This window comes from Cupressus sempervirens, chromosome 7 (assembly GCF_028749045.1).
Source record: "Cupressus sempervirens isolate cs-2001-9-10 chromosome 7, ASM2874904v1, whole genome shotgun sequence".
Classification (NCBI taxonomy): domain Eukaryota; kingdom Viridiplantae; phylum Streptophyta; class Pinopsida; order Cupressales; family Cupressaceae; genus Cupressus; species Cupressus sempervirens.
In genome coordinates this window covers 634,670-655,110 of record NC_143124.1, presented here as the reverse complement: position 1 = coordinate 655,110, position 20,441 = coordinate 634,670, and the positions used below count along the sequence as shown (strand labels likewise).

General features: G+C 36.5%; 1 pseudogene; it reads left to right on the top strand.

Moving 5' to 3' along the window:
- The first annotated feature begins 509 nt into the window (after positions 1-509).
- On the top strand, positions 510-18,510 carry LOC149545101 (disease resistance protein Roq1-like; annotated as a pseudogene).
- Positions 18,511-20,441: the final 1,931 nt, after the last annotated feature.

The window sequence follows — 20,441 nt, the reverse complement described above, 5'->3', positions numbered from 1 at the left end:
ATGTATTCATTCAAATCAAGTTGAAAATGAAACATTGATGAGTGAATCTTCTTTTCTGTCCTCTGTATATGGTTTTGTTGGTTTGGATTGTGGAAGTAGTGCTGGAAAAATGATGACACTTTGGGAAAGAAAAGGGACAGTGTACGTTGCATGCTTGATGGCGATTTGATTATTGAAAGAGATGAAGCGAACACATATTCATGGGTTGATCCTATATTGGACAAGGCATCTATTTTCTTACAAGTTGATCATGATATCAGAAACCATATACAAATAGTGAGTCTTTGGGACAACATTTCTAGATATTGTGCATCTTTCCTTGAGAAGGTTTCTTCTTTTCAAAATTTTCAGCCTGAAGTGAAACCTAGCCGAATGCATGTTGAAGATAAATCCTTGGGCGAGAAAGAGTGCTATGATGAGTTATGGCTATTCAAGAAGGAGTGTTCAGTCAATTTATACATATGTGCTTTTAGCTTAAAGTTTGGCATTGAAGAAGTTGCTAGCCAAAAATGGTTTGGGGCTACTCTGTTAAGGCATGGTCTACTATTGTGGAAAGGCTCCTACTTCTCCCAGCCGGTAAATGAATTCACGTGATTCTTTTTCTTTCTTCTATTTCTTGTGGTAGGCTTTCTTCCTACCTTTGTAAATATTATTTTGGTGTGCGTAGTGTTAGTTTGAACAATGTGCAAGCTTCATGCTTGCTATTAGTTTTAGGAGTTTTGGTTGGCTTTGCCTTACTTCCCTCCACCCTCTCCACAAGCAACTCCCAGTTTTTTCTACTTGGTGACTCTATTTGCCCAATGGATAAGGCACTTTTCTTTTGTCAAAGATTGCTGGAGTTCTCTATTTTTGAGTCAAAAATAGTCCCATAGTTAGAGCCCCTATTGGTACACAATATATACCCGACATGTAAAATTTCAGTGTGGAGTGTTGAACTACTTCGAACTAAGGTTCAAAGTAGTTCTAGGTGGTTCAAGGTGGTTCAAAATAGTTCATCTTGCAGGTTCAAATTAAAAGCCTATTCGAACCTCGACATTGCAAACCATATGATTACATTCTCCCAATTCAAAAAGAACTAATCACTCTTCTAGGTCAGAGTTCAAAGTCATCCAACTAGGAAGAAAACTTATAATTTAGTTGGCATTATAAGGTTTAAAGTTCAAAATTGAGCCCGCAAACTCAAAACAGTTTAAAGTGTTGGAATGTAATAATTCAGATGCTCATATTCATATAGAAATTCAACACCACTCATGCAGCTATGAGTTTGAAGGTATGTTTTAGAATACAACCCCATTCAAAAGCACAATTCATGAATTTGGCAATTCCCATTCAGACATGAAGTTTGAAGCTACGGATCCTTGCAAAATTTTATGCATGATAGAAGAATCTGAGTGAAACTTGGGGTCGTGACTCTAAGCAATTAGTGAAAGGATGAAACAAGTCCAGATTCAAGTTTAGATCACCACGGTGTTGGTTCAAAGGCACAAATAATCAATTCCATGTTTAAATCTCAAATTCAAAGAAATTGGATATGCAACAACTTGGGAATTCCTCAATATGTTCAAAAAGTGAGATCATAGGCTCTACATATACAAAGAAGAAGTCATTATTTTAATAAAAGTAACCCTACACTAGTAATTATTTAGGATCATCGGCTTAAATGGTGGAAACCTCATGACTCTAAACTATGATCAGTCAACTCAAAGACTCTAAGCCATATGCACACAAATGGATGCAAAAGCATCAATTGCCCAACCTACAAAAAGGTTAAAAAGGGTCACATTGATAGCTGACCATAGATGGACGTAAGATTACAGAGTTTCAATGCAAGTAATGTCTCTTTCTTGATGCTCAATGATTCTCCATCTCCTAATCCATGGTTTCAAAGTCGACGACATTTAGATGTAAAGGTTTGACTCATCATACCCTACGTGGAGCCTCAACTCAACACGGGAAGTGAGCAGTCATGTGTATGAATAAGAGATGCACAGGTGCATGCTAGGTGGCTCACTGATTTCATACGTGGCTCTATGGAAGTAACGTTTGAAAAAAAACGACATGATTCATCTACATATAATGAAGAATTGTCATAGTTAGACTAAGAAAAGGATATCTACCAAACCCGAGCCATGAAATATCGCAAACCACATTCGAATGACAAAATAATGCATGTGATTACACTCGTAGAAGATGATGCCAAGTATCAGCCTAAGGGGGATAAATAAGAAATTGGGACTTTCTATAATGAAAACCAACCACCGAGAGTCATGATAGAGCATCACAAGTGTCTGACTGGCCTGAAGGCAGGAATTTATGCACGGTTCAAGTTGTAATGAGAATGGGAATAGTGATCTTGGATATCACTACTAGATGACATCTCCCACTCGAAAAGCATATGAACTGTTTGACAAAATGCTTGAAGTAGTTTGAAAATGAAGATAATGAATCGGGGTATGCCCAATAGAGAGGTACACAAACACATTCAACACTTTAAAGCCAAAATCTTAAAATTCAGAGGTCTGATGACAGAGTTGAAGTTCCTAGGGCATCGACTTGGATAGAGTATTGAATCATGTTTCCATAAATACAGAGGAGAATTCAAGGCTTCCGAGTGTAACCAGCCTAAGTTCCTATATTATCAAAGACCATGAGAGGAGGAAATGTCATCATTGCTGGAGCCATATGAGTCCCCATTGTTGTGTGGAAAGAATGGATGCATAAGTGGAGCAATTATGTATTAGTTGGAAAATTGAAAAAGAACCCCAAGGAGTTAAATATGTGAGAAAAAGAAAGACAAGGGATTCTAGTTTTCTGAATTTTCTGGGAAGAGACTTTGAGCGACAGTAAAAATTAGGGACTGTGAATACAGTGAGAGAAGCAAGATATTTATTTTTCCAGATAGTGGTTTTCGTAGGTATCAAATAGGAAAATTAGTTTTATTTTGTTGTGTTTAGAGGAGTAATTTAATACAACAGAACTTTGAGTTGGTGTTTTAAATCTCATATCAATGTTGATCTTTGTGTCATATTGATTATCTTTGAATGCAATTTGATACATATAATTTCTGTCGCAATCATATTATGGACTTTGTGTTTTAATTGTTTGTGTGTTTGGAAAAGATCATTCTTTTTTTTCTCTATGTCCGTTATGCAATGCAGCATCTGGGTGAATGGACTTTACGTCATTTATTGTTTATTTCTTTTTAGTCAATTAATTTTTTCGCATCTATATTGTGTTTATGGATAGATGTTTGTAAACCTTTTGTGCTTTCAAGTTAAAAGCATTCACATTTGTAGTGTAGTTGATTCATTTATATCCTACATGGGGAGCTACACTTGGATAAATTTAGAGGAAGGTTATCAATCCAATGATAACCTATCCAACTATTATTTCTAATTTAGTCTTCCTATCTGGGCATTTAGAGTTAATTTTCATGTATTTTCTTGGAAGACAATGTATTCACTAACATGGGCATATTGCATTTAAACAATTATTTTATAAATAAAGAGTTGTGATTTGGTATCAGATCTTGCATTTTTGTTATCTTGTGTTGTGTTTCCACTCTATGGTTATTGTTGGGGGCTAGGACATCTCCTTTGGGGATTCTCCTACCTTGCAATACATTAAAGCTCCTAGTAAGAGTACTAGACAATGGAGACAACCAGCCAAGTCCAATGACTATGTGGCATTAATTAGTCATATAGTAGATAGTAAGCCTTCTAGCTATCAGGAGGTTGCAGAGCATCAAGTATGGTGAGAAGCTATGGTTGAGGAATATTCCTCAATAATGTAGAATGATGTGTGGGAGGTAGTGCCTAAACCAACAGATAGAGTAGTAGTTGGATCACTTTGGATCTATAAGATAAATCATGGTGTAGATGGTAGCATCGAGAAATACAAGGCAAGGTTTGTGGAAAAGTGGTTCTCTTGGAAGGAGGGAATAGACTATGAAGAGATATTTTCTCTAGTGGCCAAGTATACTTCTATATGATTTGTGATCTCATTTGCAACATAGATGGAATGAAAATTCCATCAAATGGATGTCAAGAAAACATCCCTTAATGGTGAGTTGAAGGAGGTATACTAGTGCAACCAAAAGGCTTTGTAGAACACAACAAAGAGACCTACGTGTGAAGATTGAACAGAGCATTGTACAGAATCAAGAAGACTCCTAGAATATGGTATGGGCACATTGATACATACTTGCAAGAAATGGGCTTTGTGAAGAGTGAAGTAGATGCTAACCTCTACTATTTAGTGGTTAGGGGTGAGGTTCTTATTCTTGTTCTTTATGTGGACAACTTGTTTCTTACAAGTTCACTAGGGTTCATTGAAGATTGCAAGAGGGACCTTGCAAAAGAGTTTGAGATGAAGGATTTGGGGCTTATGCACTACTTTCTAGGCATGGAGGTGTGGTAGATAGATGGAGAGATTTTCTTTGGTCAAGGGAAATACTACATTGAAATCTTGAAGAGATTTGAGATGGAGAATTGCAAAGCCATGTCTACACCCATGATCATGAGTTGAAGGAAGGTAGATACATCTAGAGAGAAGGATGTACATCCCATCTTAGTTATTTTATAGTTCAACCAAAGAGAATGCATTGAACAGTGACCAAGCATGTGTTGTGTTACTTGCATGTTACAATTGAGTATGGGATTAGATATATTCAAAGTGAAGGTATAAAGTTGATAGAGTATATTGATGCAAATTGGTCAGGTAGTACAACAAACAAAAAGAGCACTTCAAGGTGTTATTTTAGTTTGGGATAAAGATTTGTATCTTGGTTCAATAGGAAGTAAAAGTTTGTGGGTCTGAGTTCAACAGAAGCAGAATACGTAGTAGCTAGCATGGAAACATGTGAAGCTATATGGATTTGAAAATTGTTAGTGTCCTTATTTGGTCAGAAGGTTGATTCTATTTTGATACACTACAACAGTCAGAGGAACGGTTAGAGTCACATCAAGTTTTCTAAGAATCTAGTATTTTATGATAGGTCTAAACATATAGACATCAAATAGAACTTCATCAAAGTTTGTGTATAATGAGGGGTTGTTCAACTACAGTACATACCTAAAGAGGAGTAGGTAGCAGATATTCTAACTAAGGCATTGGGGAAGACAAAATTCATCTTCTTTAGAGATAAATTGGGTGTCATGTAGAACAACTTCCTTGCTAAGAGGGAGTATTAGTTTTGGTAGCTTTGGATAGTTGTTCATCCATTTGTGATTAATTAGAAAATAATTGTTCCTAACTAATGGGTTAGAGCTAGGACAAATATTTGTTAATTAATTGGCCACTTTTAGAAGCAACTATAAATTAATTTTGTTAGGGTTATTAAGTTATTTTTAATCTCGAGCGTCGATTGAGAATCAATCTCGGTTGTTCATTTTCCAACAGGAGTAGTATATAAGGGGGTCCGGGGGCATTTGGAGAACACAAGTTGTAGAAGCATTTGTAGTGATAGAAAATAGTCTTGTAGTGTTAGCAAGGGCACAGTAATAGCATTGGGCATAGCAGTGGAGGAATATCAATACAAGAAATTGGGAGGTTGTTGGAGTTTTGTCAGTAAGAGGCAAGGAATTTCGTATCTCTTCATTTGATGAAGTTTAATATAATTACTCATTTTTAGAACTAGCTTTCTCTTAGGGGTTTTTCCAGGGATGATTTGTCTAAAAATATTGTGTTCATTGTGTTGCTTATTTCTTTCCATTTTTTATTGGTGAAGTTATAGTTGTGTTTTTTTATATATTAGCTATGAATTTATTTTTGATAGTTAAATAATTGTTTAAGATATGATATTAATAATTAGTGACTACAATAGTAATTTTCACAAACTCATGAGCTCCAAGAATCTTGTATGTGGAAATGAGGGCTGAAATTGAATTTCGGGGAATCAGCTCAGAAATTGAGAGGAGGTTGCAGAAAATGCCAAAAATGTGTGCAAATGGGCTACTGAGGTTGCTCAAAAACCCAAAGCTATATGAATTCTTTTCAATTTGTCTTGTAGAATTATTTGCAAAATATTTTAGAAGTTTAAAACTTAAATTTAACAAGATGTAGAGCCAACACTTTGTTATAGGCAAGTATGATATGCATCTTATACCAATGAAATGGTGCTATCAAAACCTCTTTTGCAATAGGTTGATCCTTCAAATCAAATACTGTTAATCTCTCCAAGAGCTTTAGAGATAATAAGGGATATGTTGTTAGCATGGGAAAGGAGGTACTGATGTAAATTATATGGGAAAACAAATCAAGTTGGGAATCAAATGAATGAAAATACAATAATTGTCCAACAAAGTTATAGTTCACCAAATCAATGGAATAGGGACTTCAAACTTAGATACCATTGACTTGTGTTTAGAAACAAGCCATTACCTATGGCACCCAAGCCATTACATCATCAGACATAGAATTTAGAATGTGATATAGGTAGAGGGCGTGTTGCCTATTTAGGAATCAACTAATGCTTGGACAACCAAGGGTTGTTCATCAACTCCAAAACTCTAATCCATTAAATGCTCTAATCATTGTAGTAGTGTTCCTCCATGCTAGAGAATCTATGAATGAAAGATGAAATAAAGTAAATGATTAAGACTGAACTCCATATGGGAAACCCCACATTGCATTATGTATTTCCTTTCTACTGTCAAAAATTAAAGTATCATAGAACAGATGTCAAATGTGGAAAAATAGATGATGTATAATTTTCTATCAACTTCATCATTAATCAAAAAATCATTTCTAATTTAAATTACACCTCCTCCATCCCAAACAAAGACTAAATAAATACAGTATCTTTTATGATGTTCATATTAATTGGGAGAGAGGTAAATAGGAATATGGCCTTGGAATATATTTTCTCTGTTGTGAATCAATTTCAACATATGTGGGTAGTTGTCATTTACCATAAGTACATGTCCCAAATTTATAGCTCTCTCAACCTGAACGTAGAAATTAAAGACATCTATAGAGAACTAACAACTCATTAAAGATATTAATAGTTGGATCATATGAAAACTATTCATTGGAAGCTTTAATTTGGGCTTCAAATGGGTGGATTAATGATTGTGACTAAAGTCGTTTGAGATAATGTTGAAATTCGGTTGACATGCTTATTCAATAGTTTTATTATACAATGTGTCTAAATTTTTGTGCCACGAAAAACTTTTCTTGAAGTTAGCTATACCTAGGTTTCTTTAGGCTCATTATCCTTTGGATATTAATACATTTTTATAAGGAATTTTGTAAACTTTTTAATATTAATAAATTTTTAATAGTTAGATATTTTTAATAAAAATATTACTAATTACCATTATCTTTTAATTAAAGAAAAATAAGATTTCAAATTAAAGTTTTCTTTTCTAAGTAGATTTTGTTTTTACTTTTATTTGTAAATTTTTCAAACTTAAATTTTACAAATATAATTTTAGTTTTAATTTAAAAATTAAAAAAATATTTGTTTACTAGATTATTAATTATTAGAAAATAATATCTATCATGGAATAAAATTCCTCTACCTAAGATCAAGATTTAACATTCTATTTTAGTTGTGTTTGGATTCCTTTAAGCATTAATAATGTAAGAAATCTATATTGATATGTCAAATCAAAAGTGTTTTTGTCCATAACTATTTTTCATATGTTGCACTTACAAACACACACCTCATCATGCGACTACCTCTCCCCATCTTTCAATCTACTTTCTCCATCTCTCCCCACTCTACCTTCATCTCCACTTCATTTTGTTGTATCCACAGGAATTGAGAATAGGAATGCATATTGGGAATAGGAATGACTATTCCAATAACAGCTATTTTTTTGGAATGGACATAAGCTAATTTTAAGAGCAAAATAGAAATATGTATTCCTATAGCCTATTCCTATTCCAGCAACCAAACTGAAAATAGAAAACATATTCTGATTTCCTATTCCAATTCCAATTCCAGCTTAGACTATTGACACTTTAGTGCCTCTCTTGTTCTTATTACGGTGATTAACAGACATGTATTCAACTAAAAGAAAATAGTACGTATGTGGAGAAACCTTGCGAGATATAAGACTACCTTTGTCCTCTTCTTTTCATCGAATTGTACAACGTTTTAAAGTGCGACAATCTTTCATTGAGAATTCCAAGGCAACTTTTTTGTTCATTTGGCGTCAATTTCTAGCGAATTGCATTTGCCCCATATTGTGAGCAATTTGGGTTTGATTTGGGAATCGCGTGATGTTTGTAAGATCTAGTGGTTTCAGAGATCCAGAGAAATTAGATTACTCTGTTATCAAATACTAAGTCGTCTTATTGTACCATCTATTTTCGAAGGCAGAGGGATCCTACAAGTACTTCTCAAATGGCACAGTCTTCATCTACTACTTCTTCATCATCGCCATAAACCTTTTTTTCATGCTGTTTTGGTTCGGCTTCGATATTCTTTTTGTTAATTATTGTTAGTTGGACAGCGGTTATTTGTGACTCGGAAATAGCAATAGTATTTATGGGTAGCTTGGACAACTGTTCGTTCTTATCTATGAATAGCAATTGTATTTATGGGTGGTTTGGACAGCTGTTTGTCCACTTGCCAAGAATTAGTAAATGGTTATTATTTACTAATTTTAGAGATTCCCTTTTGGATACCTTGCAACCAATTCTATTATTGGCTGTCGAGTTGTCTTAATCTCAGCCGTTGGTTTGATTTAATCTCGGTCGTTGGTTTACCAATAGGAGTAGTATAAAAATGGGTCATTGGGTCATTTGGAGAAAGAAGTTTTGGAGAAACATTTGCAGTGTTAGCAAATAGTCTTGCAGTGTTAGCAAGGGCGCAGTGTTAGTGCGAGAATAGTAGTGGGGAATATCAGTGGAAGAAATTAGGAGGTTGTCAGAGAATAGTAGTGGGGAATATCAGTGGAAGAAATTAGGAGGTTGTCGGAGTTCTGTCAGTGTGAGGCAAGGAATTTTGTATCTCTTGATTTACTGAAGTTTAATATAATTCCTCATCTGTAGAACTGATTTTCCCTTAGGGGTTTTTCCAGGGACAATTTGTCCAAAAATATTGTGTTGATTGTGTTGCGCATTTCTTTCTGTATTTTAAGTGAAGTTGCAGTTGTGTTATTTTTCAATATTAGTTGAGAATTTGTTTTCAGCAGTTTAATAATCGTTTACAATAGGAGATTAATAATCAGTGACTGCAATAGTTAGATTTTTCATATGGTATCAGAGCATTGTTAAGGGTAGAAGAGTTTTTCCCTAGGAAAGAAATTTTGATCTCTTTAGATTTATTATTGCTTTAAACCCTTGAGATGGCTTCAGCTGGTTTGAGAGATCAGGATAGATTGGATGGTGCCTCAAATTTTGGTGTCTGGAAGGCTAGAATTTCTTTATTGTTGGAAGAGAATGGTATCAAGGATTATGCTACCAGTGGTGTACCTGTACCAATGGATGCAACACAGCTTGTAGCATATAGGAAGGACGATGCCAAAGCGAGGAGGATTATCCTTGATGGTGTCAAAGATCATATTGTTCCACATATCTCGGAACTAGATACAGCAAAGAAGATGTGCAACGCCATTCTAAATCTGTACCAGAATGCTACGACCAACAGGAAGTTGATTCTCAGAGAGAAGCTAAAGAATACCCGGATGAATCAAGGAAAAGACGTCACAAGTTACCTCACTAGGCTCAGACTTGTCAAGGATGAGTTAGCAACTGTTGGAGATAGCCCTAGTGATGATGAGCTAGTGAGAATAGCCCTAAATGGGTTTACTAAACAATGGAGTGTCTTTGTTCAAGTTGTCAGTGGATGAGATACTTTACTGAGTTGGGATCGACTATGGACTGATTTCACTCAGGAGGAGTTTAGACTAAGTCTTGTCAATGGGGCCAACAAGAGTCGGAAAAATGAGGTGAAATAAGAGAACGTTGCCCTAGTGGGTAAAGGGAAAGCAAAGAAGGGATCTAGCAAAGGATCAAATTCACAAAGTGAAAAGAAGAAGAAGGACCTTTCTAAGGTCAAGTGCTTTGGATGTCACGAGTTTGGCCACTATGTCAGTGATTGCCCAAAGAGGAAAAAGGGTAAGAAGCAGGTGGCAGCTTCAGCAAGTGCAGAAGAACTCTCCAGCAAAATGGAAGATGAGTTTGCACTCATAGCTTGTATGGTCAGCTCAACCTCACAGTGTGTTTGGTATATAGATAGTGGGGCGTCATTTCATATGACAGGAGTTAAAGAGTACTTCTCCAGTTGCAAGGAAGAGGACACCAACATCCAGATTTCTATGGGAAACTTGTCCAAACTCAACCCTGTTGGGAAAGGGACTGTTCAGTTTCAGAGGGAGAATGGAAAGATAATTCTTTTTCATAATGTGTTATATGTTCCAGGCTTAGGTATGAATTTGATTTTTGTATTTGTTCTTCAAGATAGGGGGTATAATGTACTCTTTAGAGGGACACATGTGTTGATTAAGCACAAAGATTGGAAATCACCCATAACTATTGGAGTTAGGAAAGGTCGCCTTTATAGATTGCATTTTGATACTCCTAAGGCACTTATGAGCAACAGTAATCCTAGAGATCTTGGAGAGCTATGGCATAGGAGGATGGGCCATATTCATCATGGAGCACTTAGATTGCTTCGTGAGACCGTGACAGGTGTTCCAGAGGTGAGCACAGAGCATGACGATGTATGTAAGGGATGTGTGTTAGGAAAGTTTGCGAAAGCATCTTTTCCAAGGAGTGACACCAGCTCTAAGGGTGTTCTTTATCTAGTACATTCAGATGTTTGTGGACCAATGTTGACGAAATCTCTCAAAGGATATGAGTACTATGTTACTTTTATTGATGATTTCTCTAGAAAGACCTGGATATACTTCTTGAAGACTAAGGATGAGGTTTTCAATCGATTCCAAGAGTTCAAGGCTCTTGTGGAGAACTCGACAAGAAAGAAGATAAAGGTTCTTCGGTCAGACAATGGAGGCGAGTACAAAGAAAATGTCTTCCAGGAGTTCTGCACCAGAAAAGGAATCAAGAGAGAATGGACTGTTCCTTACAATCCACAGCAAAATGGAGTTGCTGAGAGGAAGAACCATTCTATATCAGAGGCAGCAAGAGCTATGCTACATGACCAGGACTGCCCCATTACTTATGGGCAGAGGCATGTAATACAGCAGTCTACATTCAGAATAGAGTTCCACACAAGGTGCTAGGGAAGATGACACCAGAGGAGGCTTTCACAGGGAAGAAGTCAGATGTTAGTCACTTCAGGATATTCAGGAGTTTGGCATATTGTCATATTCCTAGAGATACACTTACAAAGTTAGATCAGACTGCAGAGAGGGGGTACTTTGTTGGAAACAGTGAGACCTCAAAGGCATATAGGATTTTCATTCTGGGGACTAAAAGAATTATTGTCAGATGGGATGTCAAGTTCATGGAGGACAAGGCATTCAAGAGATCTAGAGATTTTCCAGCAAATGATCAAAGTGAGCAGCCAACAGAAGCTCCAAGACCAAGTCAAGGGCAGCAAAGCTCAAGTACAGTTACCAATACGAGTGTAGACTCAGTTAGTGAAGATTCACAGAGTATGGAGCAACGGGTGCAACAGGAAATGCATCTAGAAGACTTAGAGGTTGACATTTCATCCTCTACAGTTGGCAGCAGGAACCATGCGGTTTCAGATACACAAAGGGATACTCAGGAGTTGGTGGGAGCTCCTAGGAAGAGTACTAGACAGCGAAGACAACCAGCCAAGTTCAATGACTATGTGGCATTAGTTAGTCAGTTGGTAGATAGTGAGTCTTCTAGCTATCAAGAAGCTGCAGAACATCAGGTATGGCGAGATGCTATGGTTGAAGAATATTCTTCAATAATGCAGAATGATGTGTGGGAGGTAGTACCTAGACCAACAGATAGGGTTGTAGTTGGATCACACTGGATCTATAAGATAAAGCACGGTGCAGATGGTAGCATCAAGAAATACAAGACTAGGTTTGTGGCAAAGGGGTTCTCTCAGAAGGAGGGAATAGACTATGAGGAGACATTTGCTCCAGTTGCCAGGTATACTTCTATACAAGTTGTAATCTCACTTGCAGCACAAATGGGATGGCAAATCCATCAAATGGATGTCAAGACAGCATTCCTCAATGGTGAGTTGAAGGAGGAGGTATACATAGAACAACCAGAAGGCTTTGTAGCACACAGCAAAGAGACCCACGTGTGCAGATTGAAGAAAGCATTGTACAGACTCAAGCAGGCTCCTAGAGCGTACTATGAGCGCATTGATACATACTTGCAGAAAATGGGCTTTGTGAAGAGTGAAGCAGATGCTAACCTCTACTACTTGATGGTTAGGGGTGAGATTCTCATTCTTGTTCTTTATGTGGACGACCTATTTCTTACAGGTTCACTAGGGCTCATAGTGGATTGCAAGAGGAACCTTGCAGAAGAGTTCAAGATGAAGGATTTAGGACTTATGCACTACTTTCTAACTATGGAAGTGTGGCAGACAGATGGGGAGATTCTCCTTGGTCATGGGAAATATTGCATTGAAATCTTGAAGAAATTCGGGATGGAGGATTGCAAAGCCATGTCTACACCCATGATCACGAATTGGAGGAAGGTAGATACAACTAAGGAGAAGGATGTAGATCCCACTTTATATAGACAGTTGATTGGTTTGCTTATGTATTTGGTCAACACTAGACCAGATATAGCATTTGCAGTAAACTCTCTTAGTCAGTTCATGGTTGAACCAAAGAGAATGCATTGGATAGCAGCTAAGCATGTGCTACGTTACTTGTGTGGTACAGTCGAGTATGGGATCAGATATGTTCGAGGTGAAGGTATCAGGTTGATAGGCTATACTGACGCAGATTGGGCAGGAAGTACAATAGACAAAAGGAGCACTTCAGGGTGTTGTTTCAGCTTGGGATCAGGAGTTGTATCTTGGTTCAGCAGGAAGCAGAAGTCTATGGCTCTAAGTTCAGCAGAAGCATAATACATAGCAGCTAGCATGGCGACATGTGAAGCTATATGGCTTCGGAAGTTGTAAGTAGCCTTGTTTGGTCAAAAGGTTGAGACTACTGTGATACATTGTGACAATCAGAGTTGCATCAAGTTCTCTGAGAATCCAATGTTTCATGATAGGTCTAAACATATAGATATCAGATATCACTTCATCAGAGATTGTGTACAAAGGGAGTTAGTCGACTACAATACATACCTACAGATGAGCAGGTAGCAGACATTCTAACGAAGGCTTTAGGAAAGGCCAAAATTATTTTCTTCAGAGATAAGATGGGTGTCATGCAAAACAACTTCCTCGCTAAGAGGGAGTGTTAATTATTGTTAGTTAGATAGCTGTTATTTCTGACCCAGAAATAGTAGTAGTATTTATGGGTAGCTTGGACAGCTGTTCGTCCTTATCTATGAATAGCAGTTGTATTTATGAGTGGTTCGGACAGCTGTTTGTCCACTTGCCAAGAATTAGTAAATGGTTATTATTTACTAATTTTAGAGATTCCCTTTTGGACACCTTGCAACCAATTCTATTATTGGCTGTCGAGTTGTCTTAATCTCAGCCGTTGGTTTGATTTAATCTCGGTCGTTGGTTTACCAACAGGAGTAGTATAAAAATGGGCCATTGGGTCATTTGGAGAAAGAAGTTTTGGAGAAACGTTTGCAGTGTTAGCAAACAGTCTTGCAGTGTTAGCAAGGGCGCAGTGTTAGCGCGAGAATAGCAGTGGGGAATATCAGCGGAAGAAATTAGGAGGTTGTCAGAGTTCTGCCAGTGCGAGGCAAGGAATTTTGTATCTTTTGATTTGCTGAAGTTTAATATAATTCCTCATCTATAGAACTGGTTTTCCCTTAAGGGTTTTTCCAGGGACAATTTGTTCGAAAATATTGTGTTGATTGTGTTGCGCATTTCTTTCCGTATTTTAAGTGAAGTTGCAGTTGTGTTATTGTTCAATATTAGCTGAGAATTTGTTTTCAGCAGTTTAATAATCATTTACGATAGGAGATTAATAATCAGTGACTGCAATAGTTAGATTTTTCACACTTCTCATGGGGTTCAGTGGAATCCAATTCCATAGCATCTACTTCAGCTATAGCTGGTTGTATCACAGAGGATGAGGAAGTGGGTGCATTTCATGAAATTGCACCATCTGCATCCACTTCGGGTACATCCTCATCACTCAACCAAAAGTCATCTTTCGATGTGTTTATTAATCATCGTGGAACAGATGTCAAGAAAACATTAGCCACAAGAATCTACAACATCCTTGATAACATGAAGGTGACAGATTTTTAAGATTCAGAGGAGTTGGAGTATGGTGATTTCTTGCCAACAACACTAAAGGCAGCAATCCACGGTGCTACCCTTCATATAGCAATATCTTCAGAGAGCTACACAGAATCAGCTTGGTGCTTGGAAGAGCTGTCACTAATGCTTAAAAATGGCGCCAAGATAATTCTCATTTTCTGCTATGTAGAGCCGACTGATCTCAGATATGTAGCTCAAAGGAGAGGAAGCTATGTTGCTGCCTTTGACAAGCATCAAAAGAAGCTTAGATATAGTCCAGAAAAACTCAAGGAGTGGAAAGATGCACTCTACAAGGTCTCATTTTTCGTTGGCCACATCATTAAAACTAATAAGTACCCTAAATTTGGCCTTCTTATCTATAAAAGAAATGCAATTTTTTAAAACTATGTAATTTAACTTTGACATAGCCACCTTTTCGTAGTTTGATTTTGTCGGTATTTCTTCTTCTTGTTCAGTGATGAGACTAGACTCTTCAAGAATATTGTGAATATTGTATTGAAAGAAATAAGCAATGTGCCACTGATAGTCGCAAAACATCCAGTGGCTATCAACAAAGCAGTAGAAGACTTTGAGAATACAGTCCAACTTGGTCAAGATGTACAGATTGTGGGTATTTGGGGTATGGGTGGTTCGGGAAAAACCACGCTTGTCAAAGAATTATACAATAAAAGATCCTCATCTATGGAGAGGTCTATTTTAATCTTTGATATTAGAGAAACCAGAAGAATGTTATACAAGAAGCAGATTGAGATCCTCAATGGTTTAGGTATAAATGCAACATTTGACAATGTAGAGCAAGGTAAGGCGATTCTTGCAAGGCATTTGAAATCTTTTAGAGTGCTCATTGTTCTAGATGATGTGGATCATGAGGATCAATTGGATGCTCTGTTACCTACAAAAGAAAGTCTTGGAAGTGGTAGTCTTATCATTATTACAAGAAGGGAATGTGAAGTTCTTACATCTTGGGGCGTATCCTCTATATGTAAGATAAGAGCATCAGATCAATTTGATGCTGAGCAGCATTTTTCTTGGCATGCTTTTTTACAACCCTCTCTTATTGATGGATTTAAGGAACTTACTGAACAGTTTGTCAATGTATGTCATGGATTGCCCCTATCTCTCAAGGTATTTGGGTCACAATTATATGGGAAGTCTGATAAATGATATTGGGAATCTCTTTTTCATAAGATCTCAAGAATATTGCCTATTGATATCAAAGAGAAACTCAAAGTTAGTTACGATTCCCTTGATGAAGAAGAGAAAGAGGCATTCCTTGATATTGCTTGTTTTTTTATTGGGGAAAAGAATAGCTTGGCAATTGAAGTATGGGACAGCTTAGGTTGGAGCGGTCTGCACAGTTGAGAAAGACTTCTAAATAAATGTTTGGTTGAGATTGATGATGAGAATCTTATAAGAATGCATGATCACTTAAGAGACTTGGGAAGAGAAATTGCTAATCAACAATCACCCTACCGACTTCGGTTACCCCAACATCTTTTAGATGTCGACAAACAAATAAAGGTAAAGTTGTACTTTAAATATGTGAGCAACCAAAGAAAAGGACAAATTCTTCGTTTGCTGATTTTATACATTAGGCAACTCTAAATATGCATTCTTTCTACCCTTCTTTACGATCAAATTGACTTCACAACTTAAAATAGCCACTGAATTTATTTGAATTTTTATATGATATTTTTTTTCAGAAAAGAAATGACATTCGAGGAATTAAGGCTGTCCCAACAATTTTCAGAGTCTGGAGTCAGTACAGAGTATGTTTGTCTATTCTTTTATTCTTATGCATACTAGCTACTAATTTTAATTATTTGTATAACTTTTCTTCAATTTTTTTATTTTTTTTAAATACTTCATATTTCCTGGTTAGCGCTAGAAGCCCTTCGGAATAATGTAGCAGGTAGGCTGTTTAATTAGTGAGTTTGATGACTTTCGTGGTTATAGGAGCACTATTTTGTCATAACAGAAGACTACTTTGAAACAAGTGAAGGAACTTTTTCTCCTGCACGCTCTTTAGTTGGTCTAAAGCTTTTAGCGATTAGAGGAGATCATTTTAATGAAGTAACTGGTGAAGTATCAGAGGAGCCAGTCTGGCTTCATTGGTGGGATATTGGACAGAGAAATCTTCCAGCACAACTTTCATTGAGAAATTTAAGGGTTTTAGAAATATCTGAAGAATTTGCAGATGAAAATCTGCTAGAAGAGCTGTGGGAGATTGAGATCAATGTAAGTAATATTCCATTTCTATTCTACTCAAATTTTTTAATAATTGTTTCTCATTGAGAATGTGTTGCAGGCTCCGCTGCAGTTAAGAGAGTTGGATATTTCCCATTGCTATAATTTTCAAAGACTTCCAAACTCAATAGGGTATCTGAATGAGTTGAAAAAGGTAGTCATCAGATATAATGAGAATGTCAGGAGCCTTCCAGAAGAGTTTTGTCGTCTGCATTTGTTGGAGCATCTTGAATTATCATACTGTGTGATGCTATCATCACTACCCAGCAGTTTTGGTGATTTGACAAATCTTCGGTATCTCGATTTATCCTTTTGCAAAAGCTTGAGGAGTTTACCAGTTTCTTTCAAGAACTTGATGCTCCTTCAGTATCTCAATTTAGAGGGGTGTAAAGAGGTCATGCTTACATCAGATGATTTTCAGCACATTACAATGCTGAAGTTTTTGAGCCTTACTCGGTGCGACCAGTTAGAAGAGTTCCCTGTTAACATCACAAATCAGGCGTCCTTGACAAAGCTATTTTTAGACGGCGTGCACAGTTTAAGGGAGATACCAATGGAAATCGGTTTACTAGGCAGGTTGCAAGAACTGAAGATAGAGAGTGTATTGTTTATAAGTTTGCCAGATTATCTTGGAGATTTGTCCTTCTTGACTAAACTTTCAATTCAAGGTTGTGCCAACCTGGAAACTTTGCCGATCTCTCTTGGAGGTTTGTTCTTCTTGACTGATCTTTCAATAAGTGGCTGTCCAAAGCTGAAGTTTTTACCGTCCTCTATAGAACATCTTAACTGCTTAGAGAATTTAGAAATTCGCATGTGCCCAATCAGCGAACTCAATTTTGGGGCAGCATCTTTATCTTTTGTATTGAGCAATCTGAAGCGGATGGATCTACAATATACAAACGTGTGCAAGATTTCATTTTCTGACCACCATTATCCACGCCTTGAGAATCTTACACTTATATGTAATAAAAAGTTAACACAGATCGAAGCACTGTCAGTAAACCTTGAACATCTGTTAATATGGCACAGTCCAGAGCTGAAGGAGCTTCTGAGCCTTGCACAATTAACTTCTCTCAGAGATTTTTGTTTGTCAGATTGTGACCAAATTTTGAAAACCGAAGGTTTGAAATATTGCACAAGAATGGAAAGATTGGATTTAAGAAGCAGCTGGGAGATGCAGGTAATTGAAAGTTTCGAGCACATGGAAAAATTGAGGGCAGTGCAACTGAGTGCAAACAAGGGATCTGTCATTAAAAGTTGCATTCAAACGATACAGGTAATAACATATTTTTATTATGTTCTGTAGATAAGATTCTTATTTTCTTTCTTCCTTCGATCGCAACTGATAAATAAATTTTTAATCTCTGGATCTTTCACATAAATTTGATTTATAAAATATAAATATGGTAACAATATTGTGTGTGATGGAGCATTGACTGACTGAATGTTGTGCAAGAAATTTGCAGAAATGGCCAGATGAAATAATAATATGGACGCAGGCGGTCCCTGATGCATCCTCACTTTTACGCTCCTTGGCAGACTCTCCAAATCTTTTTATTGTTGACTCCATTTTCAACAAAGATATTTTAGGCCAACCAATGAAATTGCTGCAGAACCAATCCTCCAGTAGCAATAGCGTTATGCTTTGCTTTGTTATAAATATTGTTTCTTTCTTAGAAGTACAATTTTTTTTACAACAGCCTTCTCTAGGAGGCTACCTCACAATAACTTCAACGGAGATAGATGAGGGTAGATGGGTATTGGTAGCTGTCCTCACACAAAGTTCTGAATGGCTCAATACAAATGGTGAATTCCAGATCAGTGTTGGTGGCCGACGACAAGAGAAGGAAGGAAAAGTGGAGGTAGAAGGAGCTTTGACTGTGATAGGGGAAAAGCAGCAACTAGTAGAGGGGGCATTCTCGCCTCTTCTACAAAGCATTTGTAGTTAATATTATTATTTTATTCGTAGGCAAAAAGTGTGGAGCTCATTGTAATCTGATAGTCATTATTGTTTATGAAAAGTTGACATTCATTGTGAGAGAAATGTTCACAATGATTGAGAATAGAGACACCCAGTTATGTTTGACAATATTGAATAATTAGAGAAATATTTTATTGTAGATGATGCACACAATTGAAGAACTTCGAATATTTTATTGTAGAAGCTCAGTCAAATGTTTGTGAACTAAAATGTTTTATTTTAATAAACATAAAATTCCATTCAGTTCTTTTATTTTTAGCCTTTTATGTTCTTAGAGGTACAAGGCATGAATATGATTAAGGAGTGGAGCAAGGATAAAGAATCTCACCTATCTTATAAAAAATATTAAGAACAAAACCAATCAAAATTTCACTACTTCATTCAAGAAATTTAATATTATATGTTCAGTGATAAAAAATTATTTTGAAACACAAAATTGATGTACAAACTCTTCAAATTTAAGGTATTTGCATATGAAAACCAAAATTATCTTTACCCAAAGAAGTGAAGGTCACCCAGTAATTGCACTAGAAATCTTCACACTAAATTAATGATCAAAATGCCTTATGGTAAACTGTTTTCCATGGGGATGCGTCCTACCCCTAAATGTTGGCATCTATGGGGCAAGGGCATCACTGGTACTTGGCGCATCGCTCCCAAGTCCCCGACTACAGTGTCGATCAATCGTCAGTCACCATCTAAGGCTCAACCTTACAAGGGATGATTAGAGGCTTCCATTCACTACATTTTGACATTTTGTACTTGTTTTAATATCATGCTACTCTATTTACCACAATTACTAATGTGCTTGTTGACTGCTTGGATTTGGATGTGGAGGTGAGCCAAGGCAAAAGCGTTGTGTGATATGTTGGTTGAATGTTTCTTTGGAAAAAAAATTTAATCATTGGAGGATTGTTTTCTTTGGAGTACGGTTGCTTTCTTTTCTATACATGGACAAACTTTTCCATTTTCCTCTCATTTTATTCCTTAAATGTTTTTTAAAGAAAAATCGAAGTAGACAAAACTTGGTGGTCTGGTCTATTTGAATATATCAACACTTACATATAATTTAAGATAGGAGATACAGAGAACCTTCGGAAAGGATACCTACTAGATTGTTCAAAGATGGTAAAGTCACTACTCACTTTTAGCTTCCACATTAAATCTTGGTATCATGTTTGTTCATATTATTTGTTTATTGTTTATATCTTCTGCAACTAAGTTACTAAAGGATAAAACAGCTTAATAAATATTAAGATTACTTTGTTAACCATGCATTTGTAATATTATAGTGTTAACCAAGCTATTTAGTATTGCATGATCAGTGGAAGTTTTTATTGACACCTAAGGGAATAGGGTTTATTTTTGTTGTAATTGATTCAACCCTCTCCTATAAGTTACTCCTCTTACATTTCCAACAATACTTAAGGGGGGAAGGGGTGTTGGTGTAATTAAATATTCACTAGATACACTTACTTAAGCTTACTTGGGAGAATGCATTGCATAGTAGCTTGTCATTGAGACACTTATGAGTTTGCACCTTAATTAAGCACACAATGTAGGAGAATTCTACTTTAGGTGGTCATAGTTGTTATCTCAATCCACCTTGTGTAGGTGATAGCTTATCTTGTCCTTATCATTGTCTCTTATCACCTTTCCTATATAAGGAGGTCTATTATTTATATTTTAATCAGTCCATTGGATGTCAATCAAATCCATAATCAATAATAGCATTGTCACATCTTAATGCAATTATCTTGCCAATCTCTTGTGGAAGTTATCTTGGTCTTTCATTCAATCTTGGGGTGTTTTAGAGTCACCTAAAAATCTAGGACTTGTAATATCCCCTTTTTATCACATACAAGGATATATTGTTTTTCTAACAAGGATTGTTTTAAA